Raw genomic sequence first — 12,508 nt, 5'->3', positions numbered from 1 at the left:
GCCCCCAGAGTCCACCCCAGGGCAATGTCCCTAAAGCAAGACAGCTCCTAACCCAGATAGGCGCTGGAAATCCCCAGGAAGCCCTGTGTGTTAGCTGTGGCCCCCTAGGGAGCAGTTCTCACCTCTGTTGAAACTAAGACCACCTAGAGGCAGGTCTGTTTCCAAGTCCAAAGTGACTTCTTATGTCTGTGCTGCACGACTCTCTTCTAGCTGTCGTTCTTTCTCATCTGTCCTCCCACTCAGCCCTACTGCGGAGGGCAAAGGCCTTCGCCTTTGCCGTTTCTGCCTGCCTCAGACTCCTTATCTCCAAAGGTATGTTTAGAAAAAGATACTGCTCATTCCAGCTCAGCCAGAAAAGAAGCCCATGCCGCCTGCTCTTGAAGCTAGGTCTAGAATTAATCCCTAGCCTCTTCTTGCTCCACTTTCGCCCCAGCTGGCTAAATCAAGCAATAATCCTAAAAGGGAATTTCAAGCTATTTGTGACACCATCTCTTCCCCCTCCTACTCCTCCCCCACTACCCCCCCACCCCGCCCCCAACACTAGCCACGTTTAGAGAAGAGAGAACAAAGCCCCTGGATCAGAGTAATCTGTTTCTAACCCACTTCTGCTCCCAGGGATTACCTCTGCTGGTGGAGGGAGACAGACAGAAATCTGACGACACACGTTAGCACTGGGAAATGGGGGAGAAGCTTCAGGAGTGTCAGGAGGGCTGTAGACGCGGGTTCAGGAGCCTGGGGACTGTTGCCATATGCTGGGGTGCCCTGTAAAAGCAATTCCTTAGAGTAGTGTTTGGCAATAATAGACATTCTATAAACATGTTGAACAAAAAATTGGAAAGTGTATAGATTCTGGGCAGACGAAGGAAAAACAACTTGCTGATTATACCTACAACCCCATGTCCTTACATGCACATCAATTTATGTCTAAAGTCAAGAAATATAAAAGTGTGATGCAGTGGGAAGGGCTCCGGGTTGGGAGGCAGGAGACACGGGTTCAAGTCCCACCATTGCTGACAATGACTGACCCTGCCTTAAAGAAAGTCACTTCACATCTCTGACCACTAATGTTCTTCATTTTTTTTTTAAAAAAGTCACTCTCTAGAGCCCTAAAAGCCTCCAGTCTCTTGTGATGTGTATTTAGCTCTTTTTATTTATTTATTTATTTATTTAGCTCTTATTAATAATGCACAAAGGCCTGAGCTCATTTATAATACACTGGCAAGGATTCCCTTTGGGGCCCCTTGTGAACCAAGTGCTTAGCATACCTTTAGTCTGTATTCTTCTGTTTACCAGCCATGGACTCTGACTTATAAACATGTACCTTCCCGCTGAACATTCTTTTGGGATGCTCTCCAGCTCTTTGGGGTTGAAGGGAAGCTGTGTGAATGCAGAAAACTTCCACTAGAGGGTACCAAGGCTGCACGGGGATTTCAGACTGCAGGGAGGCCTGTGCAAACCCAACAATTCCAGGATTTAAAATACCTACCTTTAGAGAGTTGCTCTTTACTTGGTCCGCTCCTTACTGCTCCAAGATCCTTGGGAGCTTTAAGAAATCTCTACTATTTTTGACTTGATTTGACTTTATATCAAAGGCAATTTGGTATAATGGAATCTCTGGGGATTCTGGTAACTGGTACAGACCCCACGACTTCCAAACTCTCTGAACAAAACACTTTAATCCTCTAAGTGATTAAAGTCTCAGTGTACCCCTCTGTGAAATGGCGATGATAATAAAACTTACCTGGTAAGGCTATTGTGAGCACTACTACGTGAAATCATTTATGGAAACATGTGACTGGGAGACGTTGGGTGCCTAAAATGGTCTTATTTTTTGTCTTGGAGGAGAGGTCTAAGGATTGCTACCAACTGGGATTGATGGTGATGAAAGAGAGAGGGATTTGCAAGAGCTGAGGACCTCCAAACAAGAATTGTGACTTTTTTTTTTTGCCATTTTGCTCTTGAGTCTTACAGGATTTCAGGCTAATATTACTTGGTCCTTCTCAGCCTTAGCTCTCAATCCTGTTCTATCATCTGTGTCAGCCCGGCCACGATGCTCTTCTGTTCTTATCCTGATTCGTCAGAGGAGAATGCAGTTTCTACTTCCTCTTCACCTCCTAGACAAATGTCTCTTGTATTTTGCCCTGTGTTTTCTGAAGGGATAGATCTCCACCTGGTTCGGTTCTTCCCTTTCCTTCTCATCTCTCCTATAGTCACTTCTGGGGTGGGATGGGCCATCTGTTTCTAGGACTGAGCAGAGGTTCAGGAGAGAGGGAGGGAGAGTGTGTCACGGCTTGCACGTCAGCAAGAGTGTGTCACAGCTTGCACGTCAGCAGACGCAGTCCAGCTGCAGGGCATACTAGGGTGAAATAGCCAGCCAGAGGCCCCAGGGCAGGCAGCCGTGAGGCCCGCCCCTTGGCTCCCTTCTCATCTCTGTCTCACTCCAGGAGGTTTCCTGGCAGGAGTGGGAGAGGTTGGTATGGAGTCCTTGAGCTCTGACTCATTCCCTGACCTAGTTGGGTGTTACCCAGTTATCTCCCAAATATCTCCCTACGGACCTTTTAGCAACACAACAGTGTCATTTCCAGAAGTCAGAAGAGACAGAAGAGGAAGCGGAACACCTTTGTATTTCCTCCCCAACTGAGGATTCCAACAAAAATAAAGAAGTTTATAGTCCTCATGGTTTAGGTATCACCCAGGACATTGGTTATAAAATGAGTAAGATCATCTCACATTGCTACGCTCAGAGGCTGGCTATTTTCCAGAGTGCTTTATAGAAACTATCGGGTTTAACTTTCTTAAGAAAGAATAAAATTGTTATTTTATTTTACTTGGGCAGGCGAAGGGGCTGGGGAAAAGGGGGACTGGAACACTGAGCCAGGAAGTGACTGGCCATCATCACAGAGTGAGTCAGGGCCTATCTAGGCACATAACTCAGGTTCCTAACCCCACCCAAGTTTCATTCTTTTCCCCTTAGCCATGTTAATAGTGGACTATAATAATGTCCTGGGCTTTCTGGATTTTACAGAACTTCTCACAACCCCCAAATTCCCGACGGGGAATAGGAAATCAATTGTGTTATGCTTATGTCCCTTTCCCGATATATCCTGTGGAATGTGAGATATATGTTTGTTGTGTCCTCAACATGTTGTTGAAAACACTTTAGAGTTACCTAAGATTCAAGGAAGACCTTATCAAGTCTGTGATCCTGAGTTTAGATCTCAGAAACAGGAGATCCCATTTTTAAATTATTTGTTGGTGCTCATACTTCATTTATTTATTTTAAAAATATATTTCTTTATTGATTTCAGAGAGGAGGGGAGACAGAAACATCAATGATGACAGAGAATCATTGATTGGCTGCCCCCTGCACACCCACTACTGGGGATTGAGCCCACAACCTGCGCATGTGCCCTTGGCTGGAACTGAACCCGGGACCCTTTATTCCACACGCTAACGCTCTATCCACTGAGCGAAACGGGCTAGGGCGGTGTTCATATTTTATCCTTGTAAGTTACTGTATCAGCGAAAGCTGAAAAATATTTTCCTATCCCTTCTTTATCCAAAGGTCCCAATCTCTCCCTAATGAGGGTCATACTTCCTAAAGACATGAGCTGGTTTCCAGGAAAGCGGATTTTAACTTGATCCCTTGGCAGAGAGAACGGAGTCATTGCACACGGGCCAGAACACTCATTATGCCAGAGCTCCCCATCTGGAAGCAAAGAGGAAAAGTTTCAGAGTTTCCATCAGGGGAGGAAGGGAAAGTGAGCAACGGGGAGGAGAGGAGAAAGCCCACAGTTTGGAAAGAAGATCAGATCAGCAGGCCTACTCTCCGCGCCCAGGGGTGCTGCGCCTTTCCTTCCTCCTAACCCTTAACCAGGATCTACTTCGCTCCCCACTCCTCTGCCTTTCACACGTACTGAACTGTCCTGCCTGCCCCACCCCAGCATTGTCCCTCTAGTCTTTGTGCTTTCTGCACCTCCCTTCCAGTTTTGTGCTCTCTCTATGGGTGACTCTTAGGTGTTCCTAAACTACGTCAACATGCTTCTCAGAAAAATAGAAGTTAGAAGAAACTCTCATAACCCATGACGCACAGAAGGATTTAGTGGGTACAAGGAGCCTCTGAAATTGAATGTCAGTGCAGTGCACACATGCATCTTTCTGGCAAGGAGGCCCACAGCTTCCCTTAGGTTCTCATACCTTCCATTCAAACCCCTGCTCTTTTTATTTTTTAATTGACTGAGAGAGAAAGAGGGAGAGGGAGAGAGAGAGAGAAGCATATTGATTTGTTGTTCCACTTATTTGTGCATCATTGGTTGCTTCTTGTATGTGCCATGACCAGGGATCGAACCTGCAACCTTAGTGTATCAGGATGACACTCTAATCAAATGAGCTACCAGGCCAGAGCTCAAATCCCTGCTCTTGACTATATAGTTCAGTGTTTTTCAGAATAAGGCTGGAAACCTACATTAATTTTGGAACCTAGATTATGACTTCTATTTTTAAAAATGAACAAAATAAAATAGAAAATATCAATGTGTATCCCCCATAGTAAGGGCATTAATTTTGAATAATTAATATTTTATTAAAATGCATAGGTAATAATTTTTAAAATTTTACATATATAATCAAAACATCCAATATTAATATTATGCATTCACTTGCCGAAGCCGGTTTGGCTCAGTGGATGGAGCGTTCGCCTGCGGACTGAAGGGTCCCAGGTTCGATTCCGGTCAAGGGCATGTACCTGGGTTGCGGGCACATCCCCAGTGGGAGATGTGCAGGAGGCAGCTGATCGATGTTTCTCTCTCATCGATGTTTCTAACTCTAGCTCTCTCCCTTCCTCTCTGTAAAAAATCAATAAAATATATTTTTTAAAAAAATAAAAAAATATTATGCATTCACTTAATGTTATTAAAAGAATATGAAGCTACAAAATCTGCTCCAACACTGGGGATATAAAGATGGAAGAGCTGTTTCTGGCCCATAAGCAGCTCACACACACTTAGTAGGAGAGAGACGGGTCCACAAAAAATTACAAAAGAAAGTTAAGTGACACTACAGAGTAAGCAGCAGGTACAAGCGCATAGGCGAGAGTGTGGCAGACCATTTGGAGAGTTCAGATGGGCCTACCCTTGAGTTGAGTCCGCAGAGGTGAGTAGGAATTTGAAGGGTGCCTAGTTAGGAGATGTGAAATTCTAGGACTGATGTGCACAGAGACACAGCAGTAGAAGACAGCACAGAATGGCCAAGGCATTCCCAGCAGCCTGCTGTGTTGTCTTGGTTTTGTGGAGTTCAGCTGGAGAGGCCGGAGACTCAGGCTGGATCATGGAGTCTCCCACTGAATGCAGAAAACTCTAAATATCCTCGAGAGACTGTTGCCCATCTCTGCCTGGGCTCTCTCGGTGACAAGGAACCTAGAACTCTGTAAGGCAGCTCAGTCTGCTCTAGAGCATCTGATTGTGACAAACTCCTTCCTATGTTGATATAATCTTTGCTTCCCTCTTTCACCCATTGACTCTCATTGGTCTCTGCAGCATTACAAAAAGAGTTTCCATCCTCTTCTACTAGGTTGAGCCAAACGAAATTGCCAGTTTAGGGATCAAGATGGTTAAACATTGGCAATTTCACAGTGTTAGCCTTATACTTGTCAAACACAGCTACTTGAGGACAACTATTATTTATGCTCCTTCTTCTTCCCTTCCCCATATTCAACATGTCCAAGCTTGTCCCGTTCTTCCTCACCTGGTGAAGTTACTGGACTTTTTCCCAACCTGATCTCTCACTGGTGTACACTAATTCATCAATATCTTCCTGGAAGTCACAACGGGTCAATTCAAAACACGGTGAGACTGTGAGCTCTCTTGATCTGACATTGTCTTTTCATGAAACAGTGACAAGGAGCTGGATTTAGTGAGACCCAAACCTTTTTCACGACAAATGCTGTCAAGCCAGTCTCGCTCCTTTCTGTACGATTGATGTTTTAAAAACCGAAACTTAAGTCTTCACTTTATCCCTGTCAAATTTCTTGTTGGTTTTGGCACTTTGTTCTAATCTGTCAAGATTATTTTAAACCTGGTTTCTATCATCCATTCTGTTAATTATCTGTCCCAGCGAGATCATCATCTAAGTCAGCAATGTTCAAGTGGTGTGTCACAAGAATTTTGAAAACACACAAGACCTGATTATTTAGTCAGAGGCACTGACCTCTTTCCCCTGAGACTGTCAAATTTTAAAATGACAAGAGCCAACACAACAATAGCTGTCCAGTGTGAATGAATCAAAATTATACCTGTTTTTTGGTCAGATCAGAAAAAAAAAATTTATATATATATAAAATAATATGTTTTTTGGTGTGCTGCAGAATTTTAGTATTAGTTTATGTGTGCCATGAGATGAAAAGGTTGAAAATTGCTGATCTAAATCACTGATTTAAAAAAATATTTAGTAAGCCTGGCAGGTGTGGCTTAGGGGTTAATCGTCAACCCATGCACCAAGACCTCGTCGCTGGTTTGACTCCCAGTCAGGGCACATGCTGGGGTTGCTGGTTGCGGGCTCAGTCCCCAGTAGGGAGGTGCAGGAGGCAGCAGATCAATGTTTCTCTCTCATGGATGTTACTATCACCCTCTCTCTTCCTCTCTCTCTCAATAAAAACATTAAAATATATATGTATTTACTAAGACAGCGAGGCCCTTCTCTGTTGATATCAATCTTTTGATTACTATCCTTTGAGCTCAGATGAAAAGCTAATTGAAATCCACATAACTGTGATTATCCACACATAGCTTCCCAGGCTCATTTTCCTCGACCCATCATCCTGCTCCACTACTACCTTTCCTCAATCTGTCCCTGGGGCATTTAGCAAACCAGACCCACCCAGCGACCAAAAACTACAGATTTCTGCATGGGACCTACAAACACCTGATGTTTTTAAAGGAATTATCAAGGACCTTCCCCTTTGCTAAATCCCCACCTGCTGTTATGATGATTTTCCCTGCATGCAACTCTGTGAGAGGCTTTGCGATTCTCATTCCTCATTACCCCCACCAGCCACTCCAAATATGAAGCCTCTAAATTCTTCCAGGTGTTTAGACTCTGGCTTGGACTTTGGCATGGCTGCTTCCATTGACTCTTAGGCTCCCCCGCTGCCTGAGATATGTATCTCTTTTTTTAGATTGGCTATAATATGGATAACTTTGCCTCAATATTTTTAATGGACACATAGTATTCTATTGCATAGATATAATGTATAATATGTATAACCTTACCTCAATATTTTTAATGGACACATAGTATTCCATTGATAGACAGGTGGTGGTTCCTAAACTCTGGTTTTGCAAAAAGGTCACGAGTCTGTTTGCAAGTACCAAGGTAGGATAAACTCCTGGAAATAGAATTAAAGGGTCAAAAATATATACATTTTAATTTTGATAGTGCCAAATTACTCTCCAAGGAGTATGGTACCATTTTATTTTTGTGGTGGTTTAGATCTCAGCAACATCAACAATTTTGAATTAAATATACCTGTTCCTAACTACTATTGTAAATTTGAAATTGCTTTTAAAATTTCCTCTCTCCCTATTTCTCTACTTTACTCGCTTCTCTGATTGTTCCCCCACCCTAAACTCCAAATTCTTTGCACTCGCTTATCCAAAGACATTCTGTTATCTCCAGACCCTGCTACTTAACTCTGCCTCAGCCCTGCCTTTGCACATAAAATCCTCACCATAAATTTGGTGCCATCCAAAGCCATTCTCCTTAGTAATAACAACACTGAGCACTAACATGTATTAGCCTAGTTAACCCTTCAACAACCTTATGACACAGGTACCATTATTATCCCTACTTCGTGGGTGAGAAAATTGAGGTATAGAAAGATAAAGTAGAGATTAATGTGTCCAAGGTTACATAGTTTGAAAATCACACAAATACTATTTGAACCTAGATAGCAGGTCTCTAGAGACAACTTTTTTTTTTTTAAGAAACCATTTATTTATTTATTTATTTATCCTCACCCAAGGATAATTTTTCCATTGATTTTTAGGGAGAGTAGAAGAGAGAGGGTAAAAGAAACATTGATGTAAGAGAAACACATCAATTGGTTGCCTCCTACATGAGCCCTGACCAGGGCCTGGGTCTGGGAGGAGCCTGCAACCAAGGTATGTGCCCTTGACCGGAATCGAACCTGGGACCCTTTGGTCCACAAGCCAAGGCTCTATCCACTGAGCCAACCCAGCTAGGGCTAGAGACAGCACTCTTAACCCACCTCTATGGACCTCTCTTGGGTTATCAATCGAGTACGTTGTCGATCCATATCAAATTCTAATCTAACGTTCTTAGAGATTTCTATAATACTAGAGACTTGGTGCATGAAATTCATGCACTAAGCAGGGTCCCCCCAGCCCGGCCTGCGCCCTCTCACAGTCAGGGAGCTTCAGGGGAGGTCGGACTGCCACAGATGTGGGAGAGGCTCCTGCCACCGCTGCTGTGCTAGCTAGCTGTGAGCCTGGCTTCTGGCTGAGTGGCGCCCCCCCATGGGAGCCCACTGACCACCAGGGGCAGCTCCTGCGTTGAGCATCTGCCTTCTGGTGGTCAGTGTGCATCATAGCGACCGGTCATTCTGCTGTTTGGTCAATTTGCATATTAGCCTTTTATTATATAGGATAGTTCAGGCTTTGACCTCAACCCTGATCCCTACCTGGTCCATAGCCTGTTCTATTAGCAGCTCTGCCCCCACAAATATGTCTGGAAAAAACAAGTTTGAGGACTGCCTTACTTAGCCTGTGGTAGAGGAGAAAGTATGGAATAGGATTATAGCAGCGGCTCTCAACCTGTGGGTCGCAACCCTTTCACAGGGGTCGCCTAAGACCATCGGAAAGCACATATATAATTACATATTGTTTTGTGATTAATCACTATGCTTTAATTATGTTCAATTTATAACAATGAAAATACATCCTGCATATCAGATATTTACATTATGATTCATAACAGTAGCAAAATTACAGTTATGAAGTAGCAATGAAAATAATTTTATGGTTGGGGGTCACCACAACATGAGGAACTATATTAAAGGGTCGCGGCATTAGAAAGGTTGAGAACCACTGGATTATAGGTAGAGGGGGACATCAGTCAAGCCCCTGTCTCTGCAGAGGTGTGACCTCCCTCTTCTGGTCTTTGGGTGGGTCTCCCCAGACAGGAAGGGAACAGTTGGTTTACTCAGCACACTGTGAAATTCGGGAGGTGCCTGAGGCCAAGTTAGGCAAATTCTGTTCAACAGAGATTGACTGAGTCTCAACAATGGGCCAGGCACTTTGCTGGGTTGGGATACATTAAGTCACATTCCTTAGAGGTGAAGATAAGCACTTCAATTGCTAGTTACCTACAGTGTGATAAGTGCCTCAAGAGCTAGAGGCCTGAGTGTATTGTTTAGAGCGAGAGGGCTCAACAGAAGAAAGGGGGGAAGGCAGGTAGGAATAAGATGCTTTTTCGTAAGGGTGCTGATTTGGAGGAAACCATCCAGATTAGGGAAAGGAATAATAACGCAGTCTCAGTGAGGGTTTCTGGCAGAAGGGAAGCATCTTCAAGAGTAGAGTTCTTCAACTGTAGGTGAGGTCAAATGCCTCGTCTCTTTATCCAGAATGGTGGAGGAAGGAGAGACTGTGGGCAAAAGGCAGTCAGAAAAGTTCCAAGATCCGTAACAGTGTGGAGGGAAAGGGTCCTGTGAAATGCTAACTACTGCTTTTTCTTGGCAGCTTTTCTGGAAATTGTGATGACAGCTGGTGGGGGGGGGGAAAAAAATCACTGAAATCACTAGTGACCACACAGTCATTTCCCTGCTTCTAGGTGGCTGGCTACCACCTGAGCCATGCCAGACAGCAGGCTGCTGTGGACTTCCCCCCCTCTTGCTCATTTAATAAAGTGAAGGGGTATGTGTGTGTGTGTGTGTGTGTGTGTGTGTGTGTGTGTGTATTCTGAAGGTAGGAGGGAGGGAGGAAGGAAGAGAGGAAGAGAAAGGTTCATTTTCCAAGAGCCATGAATAAGCAAGCCACATCCTCTACATTAACCAGACAGCTTCTTGCAGTATCAAACGCCATGGACAGGAGACTCAGCCAGCAGAGAGATCCAGTTTCTGCTTTCAGATCTGGTCCAACTTACTGTGAGCTTTGGAAATTCACAACCTATCTGGACATCCACTTTCTCATTTGTGTTGTGAGAATCCTAAATTCTTGTCTCTCAATCTTGTGAAAAATGAAAGAAAGGAGTAAGAAATAAACATTTAAATGGCTCAGGAAACAGCACTTTGTAGAGATATATTTTATTGTCTTTAATAATTTCTCAGACTGTTCCAGAAAAGTAAAAAGGACGTAGCTGACACACTATTTTTCTAAATGGATGCTGAGTGTTGCTCAGGGGGCCTCTCTTGAGTAACTTCCTCCTCTTAATTGGGACAGAAATTCTGGCCATTGACAAACATAGACGGGGCAAGACAGACCTAAATTGTTCTACAACTTCTGGTTCTTGATAGACTCCACTGAAGCATTTGGTTTTATCTTCAAAGCTAAATCATTAATACAGGGGCTAGTTTTTTTTTTTTAATATATTTTATTGATTTTTGACAGAGAGGAAAGGAGAGAGATAGAGAGTCAGAAACATCGATGAGAGAGAAACATCGATCAGCTACGTCCTGCACATCTCCCACTGGGGATGTGCCCGCAACCCAGGCACATGCCCTTGACCGGAATCGAACCTGGGACCCTTCAGTCCGCAGGCCGACGCTCTATCCACTGAGCCAAACCGGTTTCGGCCAGGGGCTAGTTCTAATGAAGAGCATACTTAAGAAGAAATATGTATAATGCAAAATGAAAGAAAAGGCAAGAACAAAAATCCACTGATGAACACAAGTGGCCAGAAAATCTGGAAACATAGGTGAACATCCATAACTGAAGGCTTATGAATATTACAATATCATATATTCTATGTTCAATAACATTACATGATATGGTCAATATAATGTCCCTCATTAGAAATGCTTAGTTAATGTGATGCATCAACCTACAGGGCATACAGTGCTACAGAGTTTCTATCAATTCCTGTAAATGAATCTGTGAGGCTTTGCCTCATGTAACTTAGCTTTAATTTTCATTTCCACTGAACAAATCTATATAGCCCCGAAGAAGTAATCAAGGAGTTCAATCTGTAAAAATAAGCTATTATATATGTCTCCAGACTTTATGGCTATCTTGTAGCTTTCACAGAGATGGACGTAGAGAATAGATGCAATTAAAACACCAAAGAATCCAGAGAAAGATAGAGGGGGAAAGTAGTGTTATGGGTTCAATCAGTGAGATAGACCACCGACTCAGAATTTAAATTTAAGAGCCTTTATTAAGCTGGCCAGCTGACTACAGTGCGTCCCTTCAGTAAGGGGCTTCGCAGCCTGCAGTGCCGACCAAGGGTACAGAAAAATCCTTTATTGCAAAATCTACATAATGTTTAAAAAACAACAACTACAAAACATTTCATTAGCTGTTCCTTAGAAGTTCACAAGAACAAAGGGGAGGTAAACGGAGTCACACCTGGCTGGGTTGAATCATAATACATTGTTTTCTGAGACAACCTAGCAATTTTTCTCTGTCACAATCTCGACCCAGTAACCTTTCCATACCTCAGTCCCTCCCCCTAGCACATTCCGTAACCCTTTCATTCCTCAGTCCCTCACCCTAGCACAGTACAAACACAAAAGTTGCAACATAGGAACAAAATTGGGTGGAGTGGAATATTCAAATCCAGGGCAGGAGAGAGGGGAAGGGAGGAGGAGGGAGGGAGAGGCAGGAAGAGAGAGAGATCCTCTGGAAAATAATGCAACATATCAGGGGGAAAGGATAGTCAGGATGGAAAGGTATGTAAAAATAGAAAACAGATTTTTAAGGAGAATTTTCTAAACTTCACAAACTGTTGAATGTAGCCCTTATTGGCCAAAGCTGATGGAGGCAAGTATAATAACTTTTTCTACAGAAAATTAGTAGAAAAAAAATAATTTAAGAGCTAGAAAGAACTGCAAAGAGTACCTAATACAACATCTAAGCTTTTTATTCCTTTTAAAAAATGTATTTTCCAATTATAGTCACATACAATATGTTAGTTTCGGGTATACAGCATAATCTTTGACATTTATATAACTTACTCCAACACTTAATTTTATAGATGAAGAAACTAAGGCCCTGGGAGGTTCCAGAGATAGATAAAGGATTTGGGTGGCGTTTTTGGAAAGTCAGGAGATTCTGAGAATCATTAAGAGCGAACACTGTCTTTTAATAGTTCTTAATATTTAAGTGAAACAGGTGATGGAAGGTCCTCTGCTCTTAAGTGGGCCATGCTATGCACCATCTGTTAGCGACGGGCTACATAGGAACGCAAGCTCTATTCCTCCTAGTCTTGTTCCATTCTTTGGGTTAAATTACATCAGCGCTGGAATTCACAGAAAGAGATAATGGGAAGACCGAGTCTT

The 12,508-nt window shown here is 43.2% G+C and overlaps 1 long non-coding RNA gene across 2 annotated transcripts in view; it reads right to left on the bottom strand.

The window, feature by feature from the left end:
• LOC107184756 overlaps positions 1-12,508 on the bottom strand; it is a 26,124-nt gene that overhangs the window by 1,544 nt on the left and 12,072 nt on the right. The window contains exons 2-3 of one of the 2 annotated variants that reach the window (XR_001515658.1): positions 7,266-7,381; positions 623-762 (exon numbers count right to left, since the gene is read on the bottom strand). This is a non-coding gene — a long non-coding RNA (uncharacterized LOC107184756). Of the gene's footprint in view, positions 1-622; positions 763-3,395; positions 3,710-7,265; positions 7,382-12,508 lie in introns of those variants that run through there. The other variant, XR_001515659.1, reaches the window with a different exon arrangement.

This window comes from Myotis davidii, unplaced genomic scaffold (genome assembly GCF_000327345.1).
Source record: "Myotis davidii unplaced genomic scaffold, ASM32734v1 scaffold327, whole genome shotgun sequence".
In the NCBI taxonomy this organism is placed as follows: Eukaryota; Metazoa; Chordata; class Mammalia; order Chiroptera; family Vespertilionidae; genus Myotis; species Myotis davidii.
This window is presented reverse-complemented; position numbering and strand designations above follow the sequence as displayed.